The sequence below is a fragment of the Oreochromis aureus genome, linkage group 3 (genome assembly GCF_013358895.1).
Source record: "Oreochromis aureus strain Israel breed Guangdong linkage group 3, ZZ_aureus, whole genome shotgun sequence".
Lineage (NCBI taxonomy): Eukaryota > Metazoa > Chordata > Actinopteri > Cichliformes > Cichlidae > Oreochromis > Oreochromis aureus.
In genome coordinates, this window is record NC_052944.1 from 2,517,278 (window position 1) to 2,524,798 (window position 7,521).

Sequence of the window (7,521 nt, forward strand, 5' to 3'; positions counted from 1 at the left end):
GCTACAGGACTTCCAAATGAATGAAAGCAGCAGAAGTGGCTTTACAAATGAAAGAGGAAGAGGAGAAGAAGAGGAGAGGGAGGCCACCCTGACCATCACTCCAGCTGAAAACATCACACTTCCATTAAAGTTGGTGAGAAAATGTTGAGCAGGATGAGCTGCTGGCTAATCTGAGGCTGTAGCAGCAGCTCACAGTCACAGTGGATTTCCACTCATGAAAAAGCTCTGGCTGCTTCATTTCTCATCTCATATCAGAGACTTTAGTGAAGCTGTACTGTGATGCTTCCATATTCCAGTGAGGCCTCCAGAATGATTTCAGCTGTTCTGTACACACACTGTGTGCCCTGTATGGCTCAAAGTCTCTGCAGCCTGCTTTTATCTGCTATCATCAGATCTTCATCATCCTCATTCACATCCCTCACACACTCTACAGCCTCATCAGCACTGACTTCATCTTCACTGACTGATGGAGCACAACATGAACCTGTGGAGGCTGAAACACTGTCCTGTCAAACATCTCCCCGTCACCACTCCACTTCTGTCAGCCTTTAAATGAACCCTGCTCAAGTCTGTCACTTCTGTTTGGAGCCAAAAGGAAAAACTGTTGTTCAGTCGTTTGGAAAGACACAACATTTCTGAAAGCACTCAAACTTCTTCACATTTGTCTTCAGACACATCCTGAACATTTAGGAACTAAAGAAAGTTTCAAACATCAATCAAAGACCTGAAATATAGAAAAACTACAACAGCCGCAGTCAGTGAACTCACCTCAGAGTCTCCAGTCGACAGTTTGGACTCTCCAGTCCAGCACACAGAAGCTTCATCCCTGAATCCTGCAGGTTGTTCCAACTCATGTCCAGCTCTGTCAGATGGGAGGGGTTGGACTTCAGAGCTGAGGCCACAACTTCACAGTGAGACTCTGAGAGTCCACACCGACTCAGTCTGTGATGATAGAAAATATAAAATGTGTTATTATAAAAGCAGAAAATCTGCATTTAAACACACAGACTGAATGTATATGAAGACAAAACAGAGTGAGGTCATAATCTGATGAATCTGCTCTTCACATCTGTGCTTCAGCTCCTCTTACTGTGTTTGACACAACGATTGAGTCTCTCTCAGACCTGCAGACTTTTAATGAGAATCTTTGTTTGGCTTTAATCTGCAGATGAAGGAGGAAGATGGTGTCACATTTAGGCTTCCATAATGTCCACAGTCTGTCACTGAGATCTGATCCAGAGTCAGAGTGAAGACACACATTTGGACTGTTTCCTGTTTTGACTCCAGAACATTTTGAATGAGTTCAGCTCAGTGAAGAGTTCCAGCTGGAAAGATGATCTCTGTTTGCTACCTGCTGTCAGGTACGACTGTTCACGTCCACATGCAGGAAAAACCTGCTGACTGTTACCAAACGGAGCAGAAATCTCATCACTGGACAATAATGATGAATGAACTCAGAGCTGCTGATATCAGATCTGATTTCAGGGAACTAAACACAGAAATGATTGGCTCATTTTAGTTTTCTGAGCCATTATCTGCTGGTGTGTTGCTAGTTGGCAGAAAATGATTTGTATTCCTGTTCAGGGCTTCAGTGTTTATGAGTCCAGATCCAGGTGACAGCAAGTCCAAATGATGTTACCTGTCTGTGTCCAGCAGCAGCCTGTATTCACTTTGAATATTGTTAGAACCTGACATGGATCAGTTTGTCTTTGATTGGTTTGTAAATGTCACTGTTTCCATTGGACCTGAGTGACGGTACAAAGACAGAGAGGGAGAGAAAGGAGAGAGAGGATGGAGACAGCAAAGAGAGAGCAAACACAAACAGGTGAGAGTGGACAGGTGACCAAGGTCAGCAACCAATCAGAGAGCTTCTGTTTGACCCACAGTCACTGATGATGACTGCACATAACCAAGCAGTGTGTTACTCTGATATCAAATATGGATCCTGCTCTTATAATAATGATCATCAGATGATATTATTGTGTTATTTTGTAGCTGAATACGATGTTTGTGTGATTATCAGTGAAAGAAGCAGTGAGGAGGCTGGAGAGAGAGAGAGGACAGAGGGTGAAGTTAGAAACACTAAAAAAGGATTTTTTTCATGGATTTCATGGATGATTTGAGTGATTTCCAGCAGGACACTTAAACATGTCAGTGGACGTCCTAAAGAACATATTCACTGATATGAAACGTGTCATTGAACAGGATTAATATCAGTGGAAACATGGTGGAAACAGCTGTGACTGCATGGATGTGACACACTTCAAATCTGTTCTCCACTCTTGGATTTGGGATCCATGGAGCTGCTGCTGAGTCTGTACAATAAAGGATGGTGTGGAAGGTTGCAGCGTACGGACACAAACACTTTGTGCTTACAATCTGATTTTATTTTCAAAATTAAACTACTAACCTACACTGATCAATGATGTTAATGATCACATCTGGACTCACCCAGCCTTTCTGCAGTTCCTCACAGCTGGAATCAGTCTCTGTCGTCCCTTCTCTGTTGTTTTGTACTTCAGCAGGTCCAACTCATCCAGAACCTCCTCTGACATCTGCAGCATGAAGGCCAGAGCTGAGCACTGGATCTCAGAGAGTTTCTTCTCTGATCTGTTCTCTGACTTCAGGAACTCTTGGATCTCCTGATGAACTGAGAGGTCGTTCATCTCCATCAGACAGTGGAAGATGTTGATGCTTCTGTCAGGAGAGATTTCATCACTGTTCATCTCCTTCAGGTTGTTGGTGACTCTCTGGATGGTTCCTGGACTGATCTCTGTCTGACCCAGCAGACCTACTAAGAGTCTCTGGTTGGACTCCAGACAGAGGCCATGAAGGAAGCGAACAAACAGGTCCAGGTGGCCATTTTTACTCTGGAGGGATTTCTCCATGACTTTAGTCAAAAAGACATCCAGTGATGTGAAGCTATAAGACTTGAACATGTTCTTAAAAAAAGATCTGTTTTTGTATTCTTCTCGGAAATTCCCTAGAAAACCTTCTACCACCTTTGTCTTCCTGTTGGTGAAACAGTGAAACATGTAGACTGCAGCCAGAAACTCCTGAATGCTCAGATGAACAAAGCAGTAGACTGGTTTCTGGAAGATCACACACTCTCTTTTGAAGATCTCTGTACAAACTCCTGAGTACACCGAGGCCTCTGTCACATCCAGACCACACTGCTCCAGGTCTTCTTGGTAGAACATGATGTTTCCTTTCTCCAGATGTTCAAACGCCAGCCTCCCCAGCTTCAGAAGAACTTCCCTGTCAGCCTCCGTCAGCTCCTGTGGACTCGTCTCATGTCCCTCATGGTACTTGTTCTTCTTCCTCTTTGTCTGAACCAGCAGGAAGTGTGAGTACATGTCAGTCAGGGTCTTGGGCAGCTCTCCTCTCTGCTCTGTAGTCAACATGTGCTCCAGAACTGTAGCAGTGATCCAGCAGAAGACTGGGATACTACACATGATGTGGAGGCTCCTGGATGTCTTCATGTGGGAGATGATTCTGCTGGACAGCTCTTCATCACTGAATCTCCTCCTGAAGTACTCCTCCTTCTGGGCGCCAGTGAAGCCTCGTACTTCTGTCAGCCTGTCAACACATGTAGGAGGGATCTGATTGGCTGCTGCAGGTCGGGAAGTTATCCAGACGAGAGCCGAGGGAAGCAGATTCCCCTGGATGAGGTTTGTCAGCAGCTGGCTGACTGATGACTTCTGTGTGACATCAGACAGCAGCTTCCTGTTGGTGAAATCCAATGAAAGTCTGCTTTCATCCAGGCCGTCAAAGATGAACAAAGCTGAGAGACAGCCAGCTTCTCTGCTGTGACCTTCTGTAATGTTGGATGGAAAACATGGAGCAGCTCCAGAAGACTGTACTGCTCATCTCTGATCAGGTTCAGCTCCCTGAATGAAAGCAGAACCACCACACTGACATGTTGGTTCTCCAAGCCCTCTGCCCAGTCCAGAGTGAACTTCTGCACTGAGAAGGTTTTTCCAACACCAGCCACGCCTTGGTCAGAACCACTCTGATGGGTCTCTGTTGGTCAGGTAAGGCTTTAAAGATGTCCTGGCACCTGATTGGAGCGTCATGGAGGGCGTCCAACTTGGAAGCTGTCTCCAGCTGCCTCACCTCATGTTGGGTATGAACCTCTTCACTGTGTCCCTCTGTGATGTAGAGCTCAGTGTAGATGGTGTTGAGGAGGGTTCTACTTCCTGTTTCATCACTTCCTTCAGTCACACGTTCAAATCTCCTCCTCAGACTGATCTTATGTTCATCTAAAACCTCCTGCAGACCAACATCTGCTGAAAGAAAGAAAACAATGAGACTAAAGAGAAAGAAAACTCTTCAATGTCTGAACAACACAAGAAGTCCAGTTTTCAGAAATGAGTCCATCAGCAGACAGATGTTCAGTCTTACTTTGTACACAGCTGCTCTGACCGGCTGTCTGCAGTCCAGCTCTGCTTCTGGATCTTTCTCCACACTGTGCAGAAGCTCTGATGGTGACACAGAAAAGTCAAAGTGGAGATACTTCTGTCCACCTTTGATTAGACTCATTATAAAAGGAAAAGTTTGAACACAGTCATGTTTCCAGTTCACTGACTTACATTTATTCCATGGACACTCACTCTAACCTGAACCACAGCTACAACCCAACATTGTTGAGGCCTCATCTCCTCCTTTCCTGACTGTAGAGCTTAAATATGCAACAACCAACAAATAAAAGAATTTGGTTCATTTCAAAGAAATTCACACGGTGACCAAGTAAAGTAACCGTAGTAAAGGAGACAACATCCCGTTGATGGTGGGATTATTTGAAAGATTTGCTTTAGTCACGTCACCAAATGCAGTTGAACCACCCGTGGATCCATGTTTGACCATCTACCACTCTGAGCTCTGCTTTTTAATCATTTTATTATTATCATCATTCATTCATTCATTCTTTGGAGGGGGCTATTTCCTAATGCCGCCCCTAATAAGCTGATGTTCAAGGGAAATATAACAGAAACTCTTTCAGTGTTATTCATGAATAAATTAACAGATAAACTGTGAAGAAGAAAAAACTGAGATTTAAAGGAGAGAGTGAGAAACTTGATCATCCATCCTCATAATACATGTTTATCAGTATCTGCTGTGACCATCCTGCAGTAATAACTACAAGTCTACATTTCTGTGACTGTTGATCAACCACAGCAGGAATCTGAGCTCATCTCTGCACACAGAGCAGCTTCAGCTCTGGGATAAACTGCTCGCTTCACGTCCTTCTCAGCTCACAGACACTCATCCTGATATTTTCCTTTAACATTTGATGGTATAATTCATCTGAGTTTACACTTTATCTGCATAAATACAGAAAAACAGACCCAAACACCATAAACCATCAGTTTCACCATGTAGAATATATTGTTGTTTCCTTGCTTTTAATTCAGAGAAAAACTCTGATTTTGATTTTCTCTGTTCTCTTCGCCACAGCCCATCCCAGCAGCAGCTGAAGCAGCTGACTGTCACAACACTGAATAACACTTTAGGAGGAACGTCTTGATGCATTCTCAATCATCCAGGAAAGTAAATCTCCAAAAGTTGATTCTGTTCATCTGGACGTAGCGTAAATGTGGTTATCCCAGCTGGACCTTTGTCAAAGCTGGGAAGGCTCCTAAAGAAAGCTCCAGCCGATCCAGGAGAGAAGGACAACCGCTGCCTATGTGACCTGTAGTGATCCCGTATATGTCAGGAGTATTGGAACAGTTGAGACGCAGTTTTTCTAAACACCGGGTCTCTGTGGCTTTTAAACCCCAAAACACGCTGTGCCAAAAACTGGTCCACCCCAAGGATCGGGACCCCCGACACAAACAGAGTAACATAGTGTACGCTGTTAAGTGCAGGAGGATTGCCAGGATTTATACATCGGGGAAACCAAACAACCTCTGGCTACAACACAGAAGAGCGACCTCGTCAGGCCAGGACTCTGCAGTCTATTTACACCTACAGGCCAGTGGACACTCTTTCAATGATGAGGATGTACACATCCTGGACAGGGAGGAACGCTGGTTTGAGGGCGGAGTCAAGGAGGCCATTTACGTGAAAAGGGAAAGACCATCTCTGAATCGAGGAGGGGGCCTAAGGGTACATCTGTCACCATCTTACAATGCTGTGGTTGCAGCCATTCCCCAACTCTCTGTGAATGGGACTCATGGCCATTGATCAGTGATTGTTGATCAGTGGTGATGAGAATTTGCATAATTGAGATTAAGGAACTGACCTCACAGCCCATTGTTCCTTCAGTGGGCTGGTTTCAGTCATTATGCAAATGTATTGTTTATAAGGTTGAAACCTGCAGCTGAGACTGAAGAAGTCACTTGGATGATGATGAAACGTTTCTCCCACAAAACGCTACGTCCAGATGAACAGAATCAACTTTTGGAGAAAGTTGAATCAGTATTTCAGCTTTAAGAGGCTATTTTAACACAAACATCAGTCCTTCTACTTAAGTATGTTTGCCTCTTTGTTCACGCCTAAATTAACTTTACTGTTAACGAGTTTTCATGTTTCTGTAATCCACCAGTGTGCTCATGCTTTTTTAATTGAAAACATATTTTTAATGATCAAATATAATTATTTTTGTTATTTGTGGATTTTAAATGTCCTTGACAGAGACAGATGATAATCATTATCCTGCACTGTGGTCTCAGGTTTGGTCGAGCTCACAAAGAATGGCTGCTATGTTGAACTTCCTCCTGGGATCTACACTAAGAAGTGAGTCCAACATTAGCAGGGTCTCTTTCCTTTATCTGGATTCACTTTAGCATTCACAGTCACGTGAAGCTTGTTATTAACTCGATAAGTCAACCCAGGGTTTCAGCTGAGCGTTCACATGAAACACATGGTGTTGGCAGCATCTGATCAATCATATTGATGGAGACGTGTATCAGCAACAGAGCAGCTGAGTTTGCAGAAGGAAGTCAAACTAAACCACAGGAACAATATGAGCAGATTACACACATAATAAAATACTAGCAGTAACACAGCTGCTGCAGACAAATCAGTCGTGTGATCGTGTGTGAGAGGAGAAGGACTGTAAAGGAGTTTGGTGTTAAAAGCTCTGTATGAATGTGGGAGACTTTGAATAAAAGGCAGCAAAATCACTGACTGTGAAAGTCACCAGACTTATCAGAGCTCTGTGATTAAGACCTGTAAGAACACCTATTTGTACTTGTTGGCATTATATCAAACACACACGTATATTAAGCCTTTGTTTGAACTCTGGTTGAATTTGTTACTTTCAGACTGTGAAACATCACAGAGGCTGCAGCTGCAGATCTTTGTTTCACCTGGAAATTTACTTTAAATGTTAGATGGAAAATGTATTGCTCAGTTTAACCAAAGTAAGAACAATAATCCATAAACCTTCATAAAGACAAACATCTCCCCAGAACATTGAGCTGCTGAAGTGTCACTGAAGGGAAAAACTATTTGTCCTCCTCCATCCAGCAACACCTGAAACACCTGAGTGGAAGCTCCTCCTACACTGTGTTTGAA